The 23,116-nt window shown below is 42.9% G+C and overlaps 1 protein-coding gene across 5 annotated transcripts in view; it reads left to right on the top strand.

Annotated features, from left to right (window-relative positions):
- The window catches only part of FOXP1 (forkhead box P1), a 509,316-nt gene that overhangs the window by 112,473 nt on the left and 373,727 nt on the right, over positions 1 to 23,116 (top strand). For 4 of the 5 annotated variants that reach the window (XM_023249951.2, XM_023249952.2, XM_023249956.2 and 1 more), the window contains exon 2: positions 9,913 to 10,009. The exons of the other annotated variant lie outside the window; for it this stretch is intronic. The gene's annotated coding sequence lies outside the window, so the exon portion shown is untranslated. The remainder of the gene's footprint in view (positions 1 to 9,912; positions 10,010 to 23,116) is intronic. 5 annotated transcript variants of the gene reach the window in all.

Raw genomic sequence — 23,116 nt, 5'->3', positions numbered from 1 at the left:
ACACATGGAGTTTCCCTTCAAGTAGAGGGAGGCAGGGGAGGCAAATCGTGAAAGTAAGGAGCCGTGTATTTCCACATAATGAAAATACACAAAGGAAATTTTATACAGCTCATACCTTGGGGGAAGGCTGTTTCGTTCAGTCAGGAAAAGCCTCAGACATAAGATGTAAGGGTTGAGAATGATCTCCGTATACAAAGAGCTGGAGGAAGAACTGTCCACTTACGAGGAAGGATGGGACCAAGCCCCAGGGTTGGGAATGAGGGCATGGTATAGGAGAGGAAGACCAGCGTGGCTAGCCAGGGGCTGGTGAGGATGGAGCTGGGCGGGTGTGGGTAGAGAGCAGGAGAGGCCGGAGATGTAATCAGGGTCCTGAGGAGCATGCGTAAGGGCCGAGTCGTCTTCTTAGACTGATGGCAAAGCCCTGCAAGTTAGCCGTTTCTGAGTCAGATGTCAGAATGAGCCACATGGATGCCCGCTGGAGAACAGATTGCAGAGCTTCAAGTATTTCCTGGGGAATAGACTTCCCTGGGAGAGAGGATGAAGTCCTCGTCCCCTGAGGTTGGTCAAGGAGCCCTGGAAAAGGCCACACTGGAGACAGACTCCACTCCACTGGTCCTGGCCTTTAGTGAATTAGGAACCCTGGGGCTAGAGTCCAGCAGTCCTGTTCTAACAAGCCTTCGGGTGATTCTGATGACGACTCGCGCCTTCATCAGGGGTTGGGGAGCCCCTTGGTAAGGGTATTAGTGCCATAAAGGACTTTGCACTTCTCCATACTCACTGTGGACTTTCTCCGGAAGACAGGACCCAGTAAAGAGGTACAGCCCAGTGGCCACCCAGTGCTAAGAAAAACACGTCCCCTTGGACCGTATTCTAGTGCTCTGTCCTAGTCGGTTTCTGGAGCGAAATAATCAGTAAAACCCACTTTGTTTTTCTGAGGGTTAACTACGGTCTTTATAAAGGAGGAGGTGGTTGGATTTTTAAGAGGTACCGCTGTGGTCTGTGAACTGAGTTGCCTCGTTTCTCTTGTTCCAATTTCCTCAGATCATTTAGAAAAGCAATTTCAGTGTGGATAACCCCTCTCCTTTCTCCCTGTCAGTGGTAGAAAAACAAGTGTTTTGTATTAAGTTACACCGTTGAGACACCTAGCAAAGGGTAATAATATTCTTTTTATTTCTGAATTACTCAATAATATATTTGGCCTTGTTTTTGTTTTGGAAGTCCTCTTTCTCCCAGGTTATGTTTTTAAAATCATTGTAGAAACAGAAGATTATTCTGGGGCCCAGCGTTTGTGCTTGCTCACATCTACTTTGACCAAGAGTTCCATTCGATTCTCCGATGGAAGATTCTCCTCATCCTCCACCCAGCCTCGGCTACGTGGCTCAGTCCTCCTCCCCTTCAGTATCTTCAGCTTATAGATAATTTATGCTCTGAAGCCTTTTCTGACCTCTTGGGCATAGGGCCCATTTTTTCTTAGGTTATTCCCATGCATTTGTGTTGGTTTCCCAGTAGACTGTGGGCCTCATGAAGGCAGAGATGTTCGTGGTGTCCCTTCCAACCTATGTCAGTTACAGACTCAGGGTTTGGCCCACGGTTGGGTTCTGGAAACCTAGATCTCAAGTGAATGCTTTCTCTCTTCGTTGATACTGACCTGTGACTCCATTTATCAGCAACAGAGTTTTGGAAGACGTAGTGGTGGGTCTTTTCTAAAAGAAGGATACACAGAATAATAAGGCATGGTACCACGGATCCGGATGGGGGGAGTGGAGACAAACCCCAAACGAAGTGTTTATTTAAGGTAAATCCTAATGAAAGCTGCTACAAGGTGTAAACTGTACTAGGCAGGATGTGGGGTGCCTGTAGCTTCTGTGACTAACAGCGCACACATTTTGGAAACCTAACATGATAAAGGTATATGTGGGGCTCTTTTCACATCAGTGTGTGTCTGCTCAGCCTCCCCCATTCTGCACTTGCTGCAAGGAATGTGGGGTCCCCGTAGTTTTGGGAGGACAGGAACTGTATTTGTCATGCTTGTAAGTGATGCGCCTTGTTTCTACTCACATCTGAGTGACCAGGAATCAGTCATGTGGCCTCAACCTAAATGCCAGGGAAATTGGGCAATGTAATCCGCCTGTGTCCCCAGGAAGAAGAAAATGAAATGGAATTAGTTATCATGTGATAGTCCCAAACAACATGTTACTTTGGTTTTAGCCACTGGGCTTTGATCAAAAAGAAGCATAGCACCTTCTGTTTTTGTAGCCTGCTCATCAATAAATACCCTTGTTCTCCCAGAGATCAGGAAGAGTGATAGCCCTCAGAGGCATGTCACGAGGAGAATATCTTTCATTTAAATCCCAACCAAGAGCCCATCATCCTCTGGGATTGGGCAGGGAGATTTGTTGATGAGCCAAGGCCGTAGCATGCTTTCCCTGCGCCATCCAATGGAACGTTCTATCCCAAGTGGTAAATCAGTCTGACGATACACAGATTGGCTTTTGAGTAACAGGCCCCGTTTATGCTCTGCAAGTGGCTTTTTCTGTTCTCCTACTGGAGGTGACAGGTTTGGAGAAAAGAGTTCACCCGTGGTGAGGACCACCTGAGCCCTCCCCACTTGCCATTGGTATTGGCTGGCAGAGCACCTATGCACCGAGAGTTAGGTTTTAAGGAGAAAACTAAAGTTGCTTTTGAAGACTTTGATTTTGTGTGTGTGTACTGATCTCGGTTTATTTTTGCCCAGAAGGTGATAGGGGAAATTTTTCATGATACTTTAAGTGATGAAAATATGTACTTAAGTATTTACTTTGTGATGCCCTATTTCTTTTAAGTAAAGATATATTTCTTCTCGTATTGTCTTGCTGACCATGGTGGTTCTCAGGAAAGAAGCTGAAATCTTTATAGTCATCTGTCTCCCTTCTTGCTCTCCTTCCGACTCAGGGAGAAGCTTGGCTGGGCCAGTGGAGAGGTCTTCAGCAGCCAGATTATGAGGGCATTATAAAGGTCAAGGGAAGGGTTTTGATCTTTACTCTCAGAGTACTGGGGAGACAGTGAAAGTATGCAAGCAGGGAGTTTGTGCAGGGTGGATATGCTTGCGTGTGTGTGTGCGTGTGTGTGTCTTCCTGTCTGAGAGATAGATGGATGGAGAGAGAGAAAACAGTAAAGGATGATCCCACTTGCTGTGTGTTTTTTGGCTGTTGGGAGAAGCGCCTCCACAGGAGAGTGAGTGTGAACACAGCACGGTGCCCTTCTCCCCGCTGACGTGAGGGAGAGGTCTCCCTTTTTCTGCCCAGAAGTTACTTGTCAATCAGGAGCCTACCGTCCCAGCTGCAAAGCAGGCAGTGCATTTGGGGTAAATATTTATGAAATGCCAGGCTTGGTGATCAAGATGTATCTTGCGTTTAATGAGCAAATGACTCGGAATTGTTTTAAGTTATTAAAAGACAAGTTGTCGTGTGTCATCATGGCAAAAGGAGGGGGGAGAGAGTGTCATGATGTAGCAGGCAGTTTACTGACAGCTGTGATCCACAAGCAGTCAACTTCTTTAAACAAAATTATTTACATATTTTTAAGGGCTCAAGTATAAAAATTTAATTTACTCGGGTAATCCCATCGGAAGGACTTAAGTAAGACCATTCGGTTGATTCAAGGAATCTGAGTTGAGTGCGTAAGGGGCTATAAACCCTATGTTTGGGACATGAGAGATAACACAAATCTCTGCTCTCAAGATATTTCTGGTCTGAAAAAAAGCCAATCAGAAGCCACTGATAAATGAGTATAAATGTAAAACAGATGTTTCTTTTTGAAGTTCAGAGAACTTTTTCAGATTCGTTTATAACCGATATTTTCGATATTGCTTGTTTTTGAATACCAAACATACAAAAATTCTGAAGAAAAAATCTCACCTAGTCCCATTTCCTCCAGGGCACAACTGTTAGTTTTACTGTTTTTTCTTGTTTCGTTATTGACACCTACTTTTATATAGTTGGTACAGTTTTTCTATCTTGCTTGTTTCATATCACATTACAGCAAGCGTTTGCACACATTTCTCTGTTTCCACTATCATTTTTAGTGACTCTAAAATGTTGTCAGACTGGTCTATCATTTACTGGCTTTTGTTCTGTTGTTACTGACATTTTAGGTAAAACAGATTCATAAAATCTGTCCATTTATGTCTAAAGCCACCTTGCGCACTTCAGTCTTACAATAAGACATTAATGGGGAACCGAGATTTTTAAAAAAAAGCGTGTCTCTGTGAGTGTCTCTGAACTCTGTCATCCAAAAAAACCCCAAAAAACAAACAAACAAACAAACAAACAAAAAAACAAAAACAAAGGCTGAACTAAAACCTTGTTACAACCTGACATTCTTAAGAGAATAATAAGGCAATACATTTGATACATTATCTCTGTTTTTTGTTTTTTGTTTTTTATCATTGGACACGTAGCTCCTATTCTGAAACTGGTTAACAAGGTACATCCTGTAAAACCAGGAAAAGTGTTCGATTCTAATTTGGGAAGACTTCGTGCCTAATTTGGAAACTTTAGAGGTGTCATTTCTTGCTCCTAGCACTCATTCCCCTAGTGACCTTTTCAGTCTACATATTATTTATTTTGCTTTCTTTTACTATTGTTAAGAAGTCCTTAATATAAGGTCACTCTAAGGTGGCGGTTGTCTGCATTACCTTAATGCAGAGACTTGACTGAGCCGGTTGGGCAGAACCGTCAGCTTTTTCTTCTTGTCACAGAAGTACTTGGATTTTGTTTAAAAGGCATGGGATGCCTGTAAGAGCCTTGTACGGGCAGTGAGCCCTTTGACAGGTGTACGACTTAGAGGGAAGAATGAACCGCAGGGTTAGAACTCACATGGAGACTGAGCACGGCCATCCACCTATCCCTTGAAACTTGGGCAAAGGAAGGCGATCAGATGCCGTGGGTGAAAATGCTAGCCCAAGACTATTTCCCATTATTTTATGTAGGAGAAATCATAATGTTAGGTGTCGGTATGCAAACTCCCTCCCCCACCAATCAATTTTCTAAAACAGGAGATGGCAGAATACAGCTCTCAGGACCAGTACCTGTTTTTGCAAATAAGGTTTTATCAGAACACAATACCTATTTGTGTTACTTACTGTGGTTACTTTCTTATTACAAGGACTTTGTTGAGTAGTTGCAATAGAGAACTTCTAGCAACTTAGTCTAAAGTATTATTCACGCTCTGGCCCTTTACAGAAAAAGTTTGTCAGTCCTTATCCTAAAATATGATGAAAGCATAGCAAATGCCATATCTATCTATCTATCTATCTATCTATCTATCTATCTATCTATCTATCTATCTCTACTATCACATTAAAAATATAAAAATATGTAAAACATTGATTACTAAACAATGTGATCTCAGCATAACAGTCTGTACATATGTTTTAAATATGGCTTTTTCTTGTCACCAAGAACATCTGAGACGCATCCCCTTTGTTGCTCCCTTTTCAAAACCTCTACAGAAGTTTCTGACATAATACCAATTATATTGTAACTTGACACTTCCCCTCACACATTTCATTAAAAATGTTCTATTTAATTTTGGAGGATGTCATAGAACTTTTTCTTTTATAAGCAAGAGCTAAAAATGTTTGCTTTAGAAATAAGTATTTTCCATAAAATTTAGATATTAAAAGGCAAGAGGCATTGAATTAGGAAAATGTCAACTGGGTATACATTTGCACTGTTTGCTTGTGTTTCACTTCTTAGAGGCTTGGTATTCGCATCTATAAAATGGGATCAGACCTCCTAACAGGGCTGTGAGATTAAGAAGGAAAGCTATGTACACCTGATGCATTTTGTATTCATAGCTTAATTAGAGGAGCAAATAATCACAGCAAAAGTTCAGAATTTTTCCAGATTTACCATGCTTCTGTTTAGGTTTAGTGGCCTGGAGATTCAAGTATGATTTGGGAGCCAGGGAGAAACTAGAAAGCTCTATTTATTCAGGTTAAGAGATGCCGGTAGTTATAACAAACATTCCTGAATCTCAGAGCCTTAACTTGGTGCCATTTTATTTCCTAAGCAGCTCAGGCTGGTGCTGGCTGGTGAGGGACAGGGGTGGTGGCTCTCGATTGTGTTTCTGGGCCCTTGGCAAATTCCATCCACTGACTCCACCATCTGCAGGAACTGGGAGTTCTCCACTGGAGCTCTGGGTGCACAGTTAAGGGAGGAGGGAGGACATTAGTGATGTTCAGGAAACTTCAGGGTCAGAATGAAAGTAACATACCCACTTTGATCTATTTCACCAGAACTTAGTCACAAGGCCCCACCTAACAGCAAAGGAAGCTGGGAAATACATCCCTCCTCTGCATCCAGGAAGAAGAAATGAATTGATTGGCATCTAGCTGGTCTGTGCCACACACTGGCCATACCTTTTTAGGTTATTATGGAGGATGAATACTTACCATATTTAAACTGCACAGATACCAATAATCTGAGAATCTCTTAACAGGTCAGGTACCCCTGGAAATAGCATCATTTGGAGACAGTAGTGCCCATGAGAGAGTGAATCTGTATACTGGTTTAAAAACATGTTTAAAACTTAGCCTGGGATCTGAATCTGCTTCTCACATGTTAGGTGCGATTTATGTATTTTGACTTTTTAAAATCACAGATCTATTGTGAGTTTAGAAATACGTACTTCTTCAAATTTTGCACTCAATGACATTTTCATTCCCAAAGAGATCTGTGTGGACTCCTACTTATTTTGCTGTTCTATAAAATCAGAAGTCATGCATAGTATTGAGTAGAATTCCTTATCAAGATGCCAGAGAGAACATTTGTTGAAATACTACCACTGTTACTTAATTCAAAGTGTACGTCTTCCAATGAGCCACATCAGGAGTGTTTTCAGTTTTTCAATACCTCTAGTAGATAGAAGCATACCTTTTTTTAAAGTTACTCATTTTAAATTATGATTGTCTGAATATTTTAGGAATATAATAACCATAAAATGAAGGACAAAATTTATCATGCCCAAATAGAAATTTAATGTAAAGTAGAAAGAACTTGATTGCAGGGTTTAGTAGCCTAGAAATAGGATGTATAAGAGGATGTTGAAGAACACTTCTGAAAAAACCCTCAGTAGGTACGGTTTCCCAATAGATTTAAAACAAACAAACGAACAAACACAAACAAAAACGAGGGTTGCATTTAGTGATGTTTGTAAAGATCACATTTGAGGTAGTTTCACCAAAGATCAAACTTTTCTAATGTTGAAAAAGCACATATAAGCCAATAAACTTTTTGGTCATTCCATGGAAAAACAACTTCCAAAAAAAATGTATTCAGTGTCATAAATTTCGTGAAATTTATTTCAGATCGAAGTTGCTCTTGACCATATTGCAATCCAGTGGCTTCGGTCAAAAGTCAAGATTGTACCTGGACGTATGTGGTTAAAAACACTCCTTTTAGCTTCCCTGGTACTCCTGGCCTTTCCTAGTACCTGTCACTTTGTCGTTGGCGACATTTGAGGCAGAAAACAACTCGAGTTGACAAGGATACTTTTCCAGTCAGCTATTCCTTTTTCTCCAGTGCTTCTTTGTTGTATTGGAGTTCACATTTACTATTCATGAAACCCATTTTATCAGTGACCATATCAGACAAATGGAAGCTAAGCGCTGGTTAGTATGTTGAAAATAAACACGAGGGTTCTCATTAATGTCCCTGTCTGAATAATTAGTTGAGCATCATGTACTGAGCAGCAGCGAAGGCGAGCTGCTTCTCACTGGAGCGACAGGCTGACAGCCACGTCTTGGAGTGTGGTCATTAGTGTGCCCCACCATCTATGTCATGTTACTGTGTCAAATTAGTTAGTGTCCCCTTAGGAGAGAAGCCGGACCCACAAATTATCCGCCTCCATCCCTGGAAACGGTGTTTGCGAAACCTGCGATCGAGTGTGAGCAAATTATTAACACGGCTCATAAATTAACTAGTTTACAGGCTTATAACATTTTACAAGTAGATAATAAAGGGTAGAAAAGTTTTCCAGTTGCTTTGCCCTGATGTTAGGGCTGTGATCTGCCGACTTTTCCTTGAGGAGCCCACGGCTGATAGGTTTTTTTAAAAAGGGGAGCAAACACATGGAGTGTCAGAACAAATGTTGGGGAAATGTAGACTTTAAAAGGAAGCAAGTGTAAACCCCCTGAAAACAATATAATTAACTTCGTTATCTCATTGCTCTGATAAGTCGATGACAATGGCCCTCTTTCTTGTGGTGGCAGTTGCTCATTAATGAGTTCACCAATTAAGTTTGAACGATTACAGCCTTTGCCAACTGAAATCATCTTTAAAAATATTTTTGATGCGTTCTTACCCTGCACTTAAGCTGCCTCGTTGAAGAGCGAGGTTGCTAACGCAGCATGTTCAATTCATCGAAGAAGGAAGATGCTTAAGCCGTGATACATTTGGCAAACGGTTTACACTCACGTAGGCAGTGCATACCTAGGACACGTCACGTGGACCCCTCTGGCCTGAGTTCATCTCTTACCAAGAAGAGGCGCTCACTGAGAACACCAGCCCTTAACCCTCTTCCGAGCTCTGGTAGACAGACAGCCCACATAGTTTCCGGAGCTACGACGTGACTATTCAAATCACGAGAACTTCATACACCTCCTTTTCAGTTTCAACTTCTCTGATGAGACTTAGAAGACGTGTCGCTCGTGGATTTTTGTCTGAGTTGGCTGTTGGGAGAGAACGGCACACGTGCACGCGGCGGATCTCAGGCTTTCTACTCATTCTGGAGTTCCGGTCCCCTGTGTTACGGTGGCTCCTGTCACCTTGAGGGCTGCATAGGGTGGCATTATCGTCCCCAGGATCTATGCAGAAAAGGCCTGGCGTGCAAAACCTTGCTACCGGCTGCTATTCATAAAATCTCTCTGAAACTGCTTGAGGATGAGTTGACTTATCTGTCAGCAATTTCAGCTTACTTGGAATTGGACTCGGTCAGTGTTCTACTCATAACCTCACCAAGCCGTGAAAGCTCACAGCCTCCACCCGTGTGCACATACACAGGCTGGCTGTTGCCATGAGGAGGCCGTGTCACCGCCTCCCTGTTGTGCATTTGAAATGCAGCTGGAAAAAAGTGCCGTGAGCTACGGCAAGTAAGGTTTGGTGTTTGGCTGCCAGGCGAGATAGCTTGTCCTTTTTTTTTTTTTTTCTTAAACAGGGTGCTTGTGTGCATGTGTGCCCACATATATTTATTTCCACTTGTCGTTTCTGCTTAGATGCATTGGGAGAGACTGAAAGACTCAAACCCAAGGCAGAATCCACATTTGGACTCAGGGATCCACCTGGCCCTTATTTCTCAGGATAGGTTAATGTGCTCTTTATGAGAATTTATCCTAAACAATAAAAGAGGACGGGCGTTAAAGGAACCCTTCCTTGTAAGTAAATGTCAGTGCCTTCACAGGTGACAGTTTCCCCAGCTGCATACCATTTTGCTTCCTTCTCCTGTGTTCTCTGATACTGAATTCAGCATATGAGCAAATGAAATGCCGATTCTGTAAGGGGAAAGGTAAAATAGACGCTTAGATACGTGATCGCATATTGGATGTTAAAGTTGCGTGTCCGCAAGGAATACCCGAGGCTCCTGTGAATGCCTGGCTTTTGAAGCATCACAATCGGGGCACCTGGGTGGCTCAGTAGGTTCGGCGTCAGATTTCAGCTCAGGTCATGACCTCACTGTTCGTGAGTTCGAGCCCCGTGTCGGGCTCTGTGCTGACAGCTCAGAGCCTGGAGCCTGCTTTGAATTCTGTGTCTCCCTCTCTCTCTGCCCCTCCCCCGCTCATGCTCTGTCTCTCCCTCCCTCTCTCAAAAATAAATACACATTAAAAAAATTGGGACTCTTCAGTTAAACCTCTCCTCTTCTCTCTGCTTTCAGTGTCCCTCCGTGTGTTGCAGTCCTGTGGCATTATGCCTGCCTCCAACCAGTGACCCCCCCAGCTTTTTATGGCTGTGAGACTCGTTAGAAGCTCAGGGTAAGTGGCAAACATTACTACTGTTGCATCCCGCTTAAGAATTGGGGTCCATCTTTGCAGGCGGCCCCGTAGAACATGTGGTCATTTCTCAGAAGGTAATGGAATGAGTCATTATTAAGCCGGAATTCTACAGCCAGCAATAATAAGTTTGTTGTCCTCCAGGCTAGCTTTCTGGCTTACTAGAGTAGGATCTGTAACCTGGATCATCTTCGTGGAAAGGTGATCGGATACAGGGAGTGCAGATTTTGTCTCTAAAACAGCCAGATGATAAGCATTGGCAGCCTCGTGGGCCACACAGTCGCTGTTGCAACTTCGTGGTCAACTCTCCCGATGTGCCATCCCAATCATCCATGCACAATATGTAAACAAATGGGTTTGGCTGGTTCCGTGAAGCCGTTTCCAGAAATAGCCACTGGGCCATATTTGGCCCAAAGGCCGTAGTTTGCTGACCCCTCACCTAAGCATCAAAAAAGGCAGGGAGGATACCTCCCTGGGTAGCGGTTCCTCTGATCTCGAGCAAACCATTTATCAAGAAGAAACGAGAATAATAATAATAAAAAAAAAATACCTGCCCTTCCTACCACACAGGGTGTAGTTTTAAGGATGAAACAAGATATAATGTATATGAAAGCACTTTGAAAATTTCGAAACTCCTTACAAGTATAATGGATGGCTCTCTACAGTCATTCTGGTTCACGTAGTGGAGTCAGCCGTCTTCACCCTTTTAATCATATTGGGCTTTCATGAGCTAAATGAGTGTGGGGGAAAGCTCTTTTATTTTCTAAGTAATGTGGTTTTTCTGTACGTTCCTCCCCCTCTGCAGTTGATGGACAAGCTGTTGAAATGTCTCTTGAGTATCAAATATGGATGAAGGGATCTATGGGTAGATTATGGCAGGCTAAAGATCAAATGCCAATGAACAACGCTTAAATTTCTTTTAATCATCAGATTCTGAAAGTGGTTTAAGATCTTCCACCTTTAATAAGGTCCTTAATAAACAATAATGCTTTGGATGTCTCCAGCTATGTTTGAATTTCACAAGTGTTGCATGTCACAACATAGAGACTGGTTCGGCAAATGTGCTTCCTGGACTCGTGGTTGTAATTAAGAGGGAAAGCCATACTTAAACAGCTTGGTGAATCACAATTCCAATTCATGAATTTTCTCATTTTTTTCCTGAGAGGAAAAACGGGATCGTCTTCAGACATGTTTTCATATCATCCTATCATTTAAGAATTGTTTTCTAGTAGCAGAGATGCATCTAAGTTTAAAAACGTTATTGCGTATTCCGTCTGATAAAAGGTATCGGGAGGAGAGCAGTTAGTGCTGTCTGTCTTTCTGCTCCGCCTGCCTGTTCAAGGGTTGTTTTGTTTTCAAGCTCACATGATGGCTGCTGGCTTTCCAGCCATTGCCTCTACATCCTGAAGAGAGGCAGAAATACAAGGGATGAAAAAATTAGCCTCTCAGCTGAAGCAGACCTCTTTACACAATTTTCCATGAAGTCTTAATGACTTCCACTTAAGCCTTTTAACAACCCCTAACATTAAGGACATAAGGGAAGTGTATCCTTAGACTTGAGAAATTTGATGTCCAGATAAATTCCCTGTTCTCCTAGTAAGGAAGACAAAGGTCATTGCTTACTGAACCACAATTGTAATTACTTCTACAAAACCACAATGTGAATTTTTCTTAGAGGCTTAATTTTTGTTTCTTTTCGGTGAATGTCTTCTGTCATCCATTGACTTGTGTGTATAATCTCTAATTTGAATTTTACATGTTTGAATTTAAGCTTATTTGATTCTCACTGGAGATACATATCCCAGTAAATATTTTAGGACCATAATATTCTTACTTAAAGTGCCGTGGCAAATCTGAGAAATGGATTTCTTTCCCAAGAGAGCTATCAACCAAAATTTAAACTCAAGAATTTTGTAATGAATTTTGTGTCCTTTGGATATAAGCTTCTGTCAAAGCTTGAGTACAAGCCTGAGGTGCTAGTGACATAGAAGCTTACATTCCAGTTGTCTTCATGCCATTGTCTGCAGGGGATGTTCTCTGATGTCCCCTCAAAGAAGGGACAGTGCTGTCCACTCTGTATCTCTGTGATTTGCTGGCCCCCCCATCTCTACTGAATACTTACCTAGGACAATGGGGAAGACAAGTAAGTCACCCCTGTCCAATTTTTCTAATTCAGATTGGCCTGTATGTTATTCATATGAAAAGTTGTATCCCTGGGGCACCTGGGTGGCTCAGTCGGTTCAGCATCCGACTGCGGCTCAGGTTATGATCTCACGGTTCCTGAGTTCGAGCCCCGCGTCGGGCTCTCTGCTGACAGCTCAGAGCCTGGAGCCTGCTTCGGATTCTGTGTCTCCCTCTCTCTCTGCTCCTCCCCTGCTCACACTCTGTCTCTCTCTCAAAAATAAATGAAGATTTCAAAAAATTGTAGAAAAGTTGTATCTCCTAGAATAAGTAGAATGAGACTTTCTCATACTTCATTCTGTAGTCTCTGCCTGAACCAGCCTGTGACAGATTCTCCTGAATCACGGTGGTTGATGCATTCACAAACATTATTGAATGCCGTTTATGGACGTAGGAGAGCAGTGTGGTGGTCTGCTTTGAAGTTTCGATCAGCCTAGAACCGAATGTCACCTTTTGCGTTTACTGAGTGACTGAATGATGTTGAGCGAGTTACTTAACATCTCTGCGCCCCCGCCTCCTCATCTGGGAGTTGGGGATAAAACCGGGAACGAGCTTCCTGTGAAAATCTAGTGAGGTGATGCTTCTACAGAGCTTAGCACAGATCCTGATGGGTCATAAATGCCAGCATTGTGCGACACAGCCCGGGTGATGTGGTAGAAATCCCGATCTTTGAACAGTTTTTACTGTCATGTGCCTGGTTCACTGGTCATCGTCTTACTTGTGGACAGTCTGTGTTTCACAATCCATTGCTTCTAACCCAGTTTTCTCTTACAAGTTTAAGTCGAGCCTTGGGAGGCGGCTTTGATGCCTGTCTTCAAGGGCCCTGCAGCCATGCATGCTGTTGGACCGGCCTGCTAACAGAACTTAGATCTCTGGGTCCCTTTTTGACGATTTCCCCTGAGAGGCGTGCAATTCTTTTTCTATTCCGTTTTTTACTTACTCAGACAGTGGGCCTGCCTAGCAAGCAGAATTCGCTAACTGCTTTCAAGTTGGTATTGCTGATGATAATCTGAAACTCTGTAGGGTTTCACTCATGCAGGCTGATCCTACACGATGCCGATCTTGCCCTGTTTCATCCCGGGCCCTGCCTCCATGCTGAGTCTGCAGGGCAGGCCCTGGTCCCCCACAGATCTTCTGGGGAACAGCCCTCAAAGAACAGTGTCAGCTCCTTACCAAAGCTGCTGCATGACCGCGTCATGGATTGCAGCTGTGTCCATGGATGGCCCCACTGCCAGTGTGTCCCAGAGATTGAGAATTGGTGGTACCTAGTTGATGGTGGCTGTTTTTTCTTTCTTTAATGTCTTATATATTTTTGAGAGAGAGAGAGACCGTGTGTGAGTGGGGGAGAGGCAGAGAGAGAGAGGGAGACACAGAATCTGAAACAGGCTCCAGGCTCTGAGCTGTCAGCACAGAGCCCGGCATGGGGCTCGAACCCGTGAACTATGAGATCACGACCCGAGCCGAAGTCGGACGCTTAACCGACCGAGCCACCCCCGTGTCTCAGCGACGGCTGTTTGTTGAGCAGCACTTGATGTTCTGGAAATAGTGGCTCGAAGATGTTCCCTGTTCAAGAGACTCTTGACACCCTTGAGCTTTTGCTGTATGGTCTCAAATATTTCATTTAGGCACCATTGCCGTGCTCAGATGCCCTCAAATCTCCGTTGCCTCTGTGCTGTGGTATTCTCTACCTGGAACACTCCCTGTGTTTCACACGCTCACTCTCTCATTCCTTATTGCCCAGTTCACACGTCAACTTCTTGGAGAGGTCTGCCCGGAACACTCACATTGAAGATTTCCCTCCTGCCCCTTCTTCCTGTCCTCGCTCCAAGCCTCTTGTGTTTTCTGCATCTACCTGTTTGCCAGGTGATGTGCTCAGGGCAGGTCTGCCCGATTCAGCATGTCTCTTTGGCTGCTGACAGTATCCAGCGTATGGTAGACATGCTCGCAGTTAGCAGTTGTTGAAATAGAGCCCATTTGGGGATTTCCCTGTGAATTTCTGTATTTTCATGATACCTAAGAGGACCGCATCTGGGTGAGAGAGGAAGAGAAGAAATAAAACCACACACATCACCTTTATTGTAGGAATAGAATACTGCCCTTGGGTTTTCTCTGGAAGGTTTCCACTCTCTACGAAACAAGTCGTTGATCCTTCGTGTGTCCCATGCAGAAAGGGTTATACATCATCTTCCCTGTGAAGACAGAATCATTTGCCATTTGGGCCTAAAGCGTATTGTGGGTGGTACAGGTTAATTAAGGACATTGGATTCCAAGATCAAATCCCAGCACCCTGGTTCACTGGCTCTTTGCCCTTGAACAAATTACTTTCTCTTCCTCTTTCTGGCCTCTCACTTATCTGACCCGGGGTAATAGCATTACCTACTTCCTAGTATTATTGCAAGGATTAAATGAGATGATACCTGCACAGTGCTTCGCACAGAGCCTGGAACAGTAATGATGCTGTTGGTGTAGAAAGAACAGCAAAGGGTTTTGGGAGGTACAGTGACAAACTCAGATTGCACTTTCTTGCAGTATTAAAAAAAATTGGTAAAGATGGTGAAGAGCCTCGATTCCCTGTTAATTTGCTCATGTTCTATGCACTGAATTGACTTCAAAACCAAAAGGACAAAATGAGCTTAAGAGGGATGATCTGTTTTCTATAGGCTGTTGACACGTTGACTTTCGGATGGTTGTGGCAAGTTTCAGGTAATTCAAGTTATAAACCTCAAGTGCTGAGAAGGATCAGGTTTGGAGCCTGACCTACATCCACAAAACCTTAGAAATTTGGAGTCATGGGGCGCCTGGCTGGCTCAGTCAGTGGGGCATGCAACTCCAGATCTCGGGGTCGTGAATTCAAGTCCCACAGTGGGCGTGGAGCCTAGTTAAAAAAGAAAAAGAAATCAAAGGGGCACCTGGGTGGCTCAGTCAGCTGGCGTCTGACTTCAGCTCAGGTCGTGATCTCCTGGTCTGTGAGTTTGGGCCCCGCGTCAGGCTCTGGGCTGGCAGCTCAGAGCCTGGAGCCTGTTTGAGATTCTGTGTCTCCCTCTCCCCACCCCTCCCCCTCTCACACCTCTGTCTCTCTCTCTGTCTCTTTCTCTCAAGAGTAAATAAACATTAAAAAAAGAAAAAGAAAAAGAAAAGAAGTTTGGAGTTCACGGTGCTAAAGACCATGGGTTGGGGATATATATGTTTTGTCCTTAAATTAATCAGGGCTGGTTTGATCTGCTGTCTCATGATAGATTACATCTCAAGTGTCCTGTAGACACTAACTTTTAACAAGTTACACACTTGATGCATCTGCCCTGAAAATTCACGTGCTGCTTTTTTGAAGGAAAACTCCGGTCTGTATCAATTGGAAGGAACTGGATATGCGTATCTTCCGTGGTTTGCTTTGATTTCTTCTGCCACTGAGGAAGGTGGCCAGTTATTGCCCTGTTGCTCTGTGCATCTGCTCTAAGAAAGCTGAAGCAGATCTCTCTCTGTGTCCCATCACCTTTTCTGGTGGTAAAAGGTAAAAGGTAAACTATATGCCATTCCATACTCTTACTTACGTGATTTATGGAGTGGCTAGGGTTATCTCAGAAGTTAAAAGAGCCATTACTTCTATTTTCACTTGTAACATACACCCTTCCGACTTCTGACAAGAAAAGAACACAATTAAAATACAGTCGAAGGCATCCAGTTGGGTTCCTCATATCCTTTTTAGCAAAGAAAACGCTAACGTTCAGTTGGAGCCCAGGAAGATGGTTCAGGAAAAACTTCTATCAGGCTCATGACGGAGGGGGGAGACCCAGCTTTCTTACGTCTTGAAAACCAACGGCACACCCCTGTCTCCCAATACCATGTCAGAAACTAAAACACGAATCACAAAGGGGGAAGCTGAACAGCATAAGGTGAGACTTGATTTGTGCCATTGGCACAAGAGGCTTGGCTGCGGGGATCAGCTCTCGTGCTGCGTGGGTTTTAATACCTGGGTGCCTGAGTATCAGTGGGCGAGATTAGGAGCTTTCTAAGGGCTTTTGCTCTAATGAGACGTCACTGCATGTCTGGGTGCGGTCTGGTGTGGCGGCCTCTCAATGCCACGTTAGGGGAGGCTGCTGAGGGTGCGTCCAGGGTGGAATTTCTTGCTGCTAACTCTTCAGACTGTCAGTAAAGATAGACGTTCTCATCAGCAGAGGCCGTGCCTCACCTCTGTCCATATCTATCCCAGATCGTTCATCAACGGCGACACAGATCCGTTCTTCCAGTCCTGGCCCATTTCCTAAACATGGCAGTTTGCTGAAATTCTACTCCTAGAATACACCGTGCTTAGGACTTCTTGGCTTTATATAGGTTTATCTGCCTGGAAGAACTTGGAGTTCACGTTATCACCTATCCCTGCTTTGCATGGTTTCCTCTTTCTCCCTTGAAAGGGAACGGGAGGTAAAAGGAGCATTTTCCGAACTCGAGAAAAACCCAACGTTGAGGAATTCCAGTAAACGGCGGTTGTTAGAGAGAATAACTCCAGTTGGTAGAAAGTCTATTCTCTAATACTACTTTTACTGAGAATTTACTGTGTGCCCCACGTGATTCTGAGCACGTATGCGTTAACTCACAAAAACTCTGTGAGAGACGTATGATTCTAAAACGCTGTCTTCCAGAGAAAACGGAGGCACGGTGAGGTCAAATGACTCACGCAGACTTCTTTGCTTATCAGGAGAGCTGGGATTTGAACCCCGGCACTGTGCCTCTGGTGCCTTGGCTCCTAACTGCCCTGGTCTGTGGTCTTATCGTGTAGACGTTCGCCTTCGGTGTGGGTTTGCGGGCACTGGTTATTTTAGCACGTATTCTCCATTCTGGGACTGTTCATACACGGTTTGTTGAGCCTCTCGACTTCAGTGCCACCTAACAGGCCTTGTTTGATGTTACTAAATTTTTTCACATGCTTTAAGTCTTTTTGCCGGTACAACAGCTGTGGGAAATAAAAGTATGTCCCAATGTGATTCAGAACAAGGACAGCCACTTAATTGGCATTCTTCTATCTCCAGTTGGATGTGCCTGTTAAGACATTTTCTCTAGATCTTTGAGTCCTTTTTCTCTGGTACATTATTCTAATTAACCTCATTTTCGTAGCCCTCGTTTTATTTCTTATTAGCCTCTGACCACCCAACAATTGATTTGTTCCGCTCAATCACCTGTGTGAAAAAGTGTGGCAAGCAAGAGGGTCTCCTTCCCAGAGTAGCAGTCCTGTACCTGGGGTGTTCTCCCAGCAAGCGGTTCAGAACGTCCCTTTTCTTCTTGGGATATGTTCACGGCTGGCTTTTTATTTACCAGGGTGAAGCTCTGGGCTACTTAGAGGTTAACACTGGCTAGCAAAGTTAGAAGGTCTTTGGTTACTTGATCGGTAGAATTACAGATTTATAGGATGTATGCCAAGGACTTAGACCTTCAAAAATAAAAATATTAGGGTTTTGCAAACATATAGTAAAATACTAGGCTTGAAAAAAATGTAAAATCGTGTTGCAAGTGACACAAATAAGACAGTTTTACTAACGGAGTTGGAAGGATCAATGTCTCCTTGTTAACACAAACAGCCGATCATTTGTAATGTGTCTGTGCCTTCAAATACCGAACCCACCATTTGTTGGGTCTCTCTGGTTAGTTGTTGAGTAGCGTTAGGTATGAAGGGGAATTAATTGGCTCATGATGCTGAAAAGTCAGATTGTGGAAATAGCTTCTGGACATCTGGACCAAGGAGTTCAGATCTTGCTGTTAAGTCTTGTCTCAGTCTCTTGGCTATGCTCCGCTCTGGTTGGATTCATTCCTGTCGGTGTGGTATACATGATAACCATTCATGAATCTGTTTTCATAGCAACTCCAGCAGAAGGGAATCTTTTCTTATGAGTTGTAGTAGCTGTCATAGAATTTGGATCTTCCTGGTTCTCTGGTTCAGTGTGTGCCATATGCCTATCCCTGCAGCAGTGTCTGGGACTGAAGCAGAGATAAGGAGTGGGGGGGAGGGGTAGTGTGAAGGTATACTTGGGCTTGAGAAGTCACATGCTTCTCTCAAGAGTCATGGATGGCGTTCGTCTTACACAAGCAGTGGAAAGTGAGTGAAGGGGTACTGGTTTCAGAACAAGGGGTTAGAATTCTGGGAAGATAGATTGTGCGTGTGTGTCTTATAAGGAAGGCACTGAGCTCGAGGCATAGTGAATACATAGGATTATTGGGTTGGAAGGAACTTTAAGTATCACCTAACCCAGTGATGCATGATTGAATATCACAGGAAAATTTCCCCATAAAGTTATCTGCCCAATATCTGGCCATCTCCAATGGGATTCGCTACCTTGCAGGTAGGCATTGCCTCAGAAATACTACCATGCATCTATCCTCCAGGAAGCCTGAAGTTCATTCATTGCTGTGTTCCTCCTGTCTGTCCCTGTGGTCAGCCATCCGTGTGCCATCTTTCACTCTTCTACATCCTAACGCAAGATCCTTGATTTCAGTATACTTCTATCTGAAAAGTAGACAGAAAGGTCAATTATAATACAGTGATACAGGGGCTGCAAGAATACTTCTGGATTTTGTGCATGTGGTTGAGGAGGAGGGCGGGGGGAGGGAAATTGGAAGTCCTCCCAGAAACAGTGAGACCTGGCTGGGTCCTCAAAAATGAGTAGGAGTTTTCAAGTGGCTAAGGAAAAAATGGTCAGACTGGTGGATTTCCCATCCCTTTTAGGATTAAACCTTATGTGTGGACTTAGATTTGAGTTATCTAGGTAATTTGGCTTACACAATATCGAAGCCCTGTTAAACTGTACGTCTTTTAGGACATATTAATATGTTAGCAATAGGGACAGAAAACTGATGATGTGCAGTATTTCTGTACAGGTCACCCACTTGGCCTCTTAAGTTACCCCCGATCTCCTTTCTCCTCCTAAGTGTGTAATAAATGAATGGATGAAGCTTCCATGGGTAAAGTTTTGGTCAGTAAAACTGTAGAATTCTTAATAGCACTTCCCTAAGACTCTTGACAGGAGTGGGTACTGTTTGTTTATTCATACATTCTGCTGAGCAAAAAAACTTTGGAACCTCAGTTTTCACATCTGGTATCTAAAGACGAAAATAGTACCTTCCAAAGGATGAGGGTTCATGCAGAGAATAAACATCTTGGTCCCTCTAATACACTGAATAGGATGTTGGCACGTCGTAAGTACTCAGTGTATGTTATTTGTTATTATCAGAAAACCTCTATGATTTTTACCTCCTGGGTTGTCAGAGGCTTTAAAAGGTAATTATACCGCTAACTAATAACCAGTTGATTTAAAAATGTTCTCCTGTATACCTTGTAATATATTTTTTATTTGCACGTGTAACTTATGTTATAAAAATTAAGGATATTAAAGATGGTGAGATTTAGCAAAGAACTTTAACTCCACATGCTTTAAATGCTTCCCTGAATTAATAATTTTCATGTCCATCATATTTTCTCCTTGGCCCACAATTCATCCCATATTTGGATCTTGGCAAATGATGACTTGGTTAATTAGGCAGTCTGTTAACTCTGATTACTAAGTTATAACAGATCAGTTGTAGAAGCATCACTGTGCAATTTGGATTAAAAGGCTCGTCATTTTATCAAAACAAATTTACATTTATGGATAAGTATGTTGTAATGCATTCAGTTAAAATGGTGCATTTCACAGGGAAAATGTAAAAGGGGTAAAGAATTATTTCCTTCCACGAAGTTATTTTTTTATTATGACATTTGTCATATTCCCTTGCACCAGGGATATACTTAAAAGCTTGGAATTTTCTTTTAAAGCTTAAGAATTACTGCTCATTTAATCCCCCTGTTATAAGAATATGATGGATGCCCTGCATTTTCACTTATGCATAGGTTAGTGTAGTGGCACATGGTTACATTCCAGTTCTGACCACAGTGGCCTCTGATGCTGGACTTAATTGTAGAAATGAATCTTGACTGTATTGAGGGGAGTTGGGGGTTACAATGAGGCTTGCTCTCTTTCACCGCTGAAGGCATTGACACTTACTGAATAGGATTGGGTCTTTGTAGTCCCTTTCCTACTTGTCTTAGGATTCATCGTCACTGAGACCCATTGAGGTGTCACAATCTCACTCGCTTTCTCCATCTCTTTCGCTCTTCATTCCTTCCTTAGCACACGAGAAACACATGGCAAATGAGAAGATGAACACAATAATTTTCCAAGTTCAACAGACTCTGAAATGTATGTTCATTATTACCCTTCAAGATTCTATGAGATACCAGTAGTAGCATTCGGTAGATAGCAACTCACCCTTCACCCCCTCCCTGCTCTGCACACATATCCCTGTGTATGCATGTGCACACACACACACACACACACACACACACACACACACGTGTATCCACACACCACTTAGTAACTGGCACCTAGGAGGTGTTTAATAGTTATGTTGAAGATTGGTGGTTGGAAAAGCTGACAGCCTCCCACCCCCGGGGCTCAGAAGCTCTTAGAACTGGTCTAATAGCCCGGACCCCGTGGTCTAGTGTAATCATTGGAAAACATGGAGTTGATAAATTTAATATTTATTTTTTCCGTAAGATTGCTGAAGTCTGACCTTTAGGAATTTCTGCATCTAGTTCCAGGGGACATAGGGAAACCAAAGAGAGAAAATATTTTTGAAGTTCATTGAACTTAGTATTTTGTCGATCGATCATACCGATCTCAGCAGAGGGTTAGAAACAGGAAACCTTATTAGTTCTTGAGCTGTATTCTCTCAGTGGTAGTGGTTTAGGCAAAACTGCCTTTTCTAAATCGAGAAGACCTTGCTGGTGTTGTAGGTAGAGAAGTTCACTTACCTCAGAATGGAAGTTGGTGTTTTATGAATTTGATGATATTCTCCTAATTGGGAACATTTAATAATAATCATAGATGACTCTTCTTTTGCAGAGGGGCTTCTGGCTGGTTGTTCAAAGGTAAAGTGATGTTTTGAGCTCTAATTTGACAGATTTGAGCGACAGTCAGCCTGAATAATTCAGTTTTCCACGAGTTTCCCTACCTCCCCATTCCTTCCACAAGAACGAACCAAATAAGGAATTTTTCAAAACTGAAACCATTTTGGATTATATGAATTCTTATACTCATTTTCAAGAGAGAGAACTTGACAGAGAGATGCACTCTTGTACTTTTATGGGTGAAGTAAAGCCATTAGATCCTTAATTTGTATTTTTTAATGGAATTTTAGTTACCTAAACGGTATGTGTACTATAATAAAGTCTTGGCCAATAGAGCGAGAGAACCCACAGCGAGACATCTGCCTAAGGGATGAGTTAAGAAGTGGCACACGCTTGTATTTCCAAGCATCCGTTGAGGTAGATTGCTTACGCCACACCAGTGCTTCCCAAGAAGTATATATGGCAACATCGTGAAACTTTGTTGATGGCTTCTTTAATAAATAGGCCCATGAGTAGAAGCGAGCAGACTTATTGGACGGTTGGGTACTATTACTGTGTGGTTTTATTAATTACATTTATTCCTTTAAAATGACCTTGGATGAAAACAACCACCCCTTCTGTGGTCATGGTTAGCAGATGTTTACCGTAATTCTTTGCTCGGTGAAAAAAATGTCTCTTCCACCCAAGAAAAACAGCCACGTTTGCTTGGCTAAATCAAACCTTTGGCGCTTGGGTCTTACTTTATATATCATGGCTCCAGTCATACAACCGTTCCAAGTGTGAGGCTTAGCTCACTCACTCCGACATCTGCGGGAGAGCTCTGCTCACAGTGATCTATTATGTGAGCGCTTAATTCTTATACTGTTTTTGGCGTTCACCCCTCCTCATCGAAACGTGTATTCTGTGTGCAAGCCCCTCTTTGTTTTTCTTGTAGAAACCCGTCAGCCCCTTCATTTTAAAAGCTTTCCCCTTGGCTCAATGGCCATTTTAGTGAGGATTTTGCTCTTGGAAATGAAGTCAAGGTTCACTTCTTGATAGGAGAGTTTGGTTTTTCCTGGGTTATCTCTGAAAGAAGAGGCATCTCCTTTCCTTATATTCTGTGTTTGAAAAGCGCCTTTTCTTATTGCCTATTAGGCCTACTTAAGTGCCTCACTCTCTGTATCTGTGTGTGTGTGCGCACGCGTGTGTGATATATATATATATATATCACACACGCGTGCGCACACACACACATATATACATATATATGTGTACATATATATACATATATATATGTGTACATATATATACATATATGTGTGTGTGTATATATACGTACATATATATGTATATTCCTGTTTTTTACAAACACTCATTGATCATGAACATTCCAGTAGTCCCTGCCTACATTTGAAATTCATGGTGCTCATAGGTATTTCAAGAGCAGCTCCCCTCTCTGTGCTGAATTTCCATGCTGGAGAATGCAGCTTGCTCCTCAGCAGCGCTGAAAGGAAATACAACAGCAAACCCTTGCTTTTCTTGGGAAGTTCCTCCCTTTGGAATGGAGAACTCTGGGTGGCTCTTCTTATTTTGTTTCTATTGCCAAAGTAAGCAGGGATCTTGCATAACACCGGGGTAGGAAAAAAGAAGTAATTTTAAGGAAAACATATGTTCAGACTGAAAAAGAGGGAGCTAGAACTGGACAGGGGACAGTGACCCACAAAGTTAAAGGCATCTTTTTAATTCAGGTGAGAAGGCAGGTTTTGATCCTTTGGGCGTAGCTTACGAAAAATAAAAAATAAGCTGCTTCCCCGTGTCCCCAAGTGTTTGATTCCATTCAAAATAAATCTTGGGAGTGGGAACCAAGTTTGATAGGTTGGTTAATTGATACATGTGGTAGTTGGAATAGATCCAGTTCTGTGTTAAATTATTTTCCCATGATCTTAGTTAACACTAAGTGATTTCCTTGGAGATGACTTGGTTTGAGATGCCTGCCC

Source organism: Felis catus, chromosome A2, assembly GCF_018350175.1.
Source record: "Felis catus isolate Fca126 chromosome A2, F.catus_Fca126_mat1.0, whole genome shotgun sequence".
Lineage (NCBI taxonomy): Eukaryota > Metazoa > Chordata > Mammalia > Carnivora > Felidae > Felis > Felis catus.
Note: the sequence above shows the minus strand (reverse complement) of the source record. Positions and strands in the feature narration are given on the sequence as shown.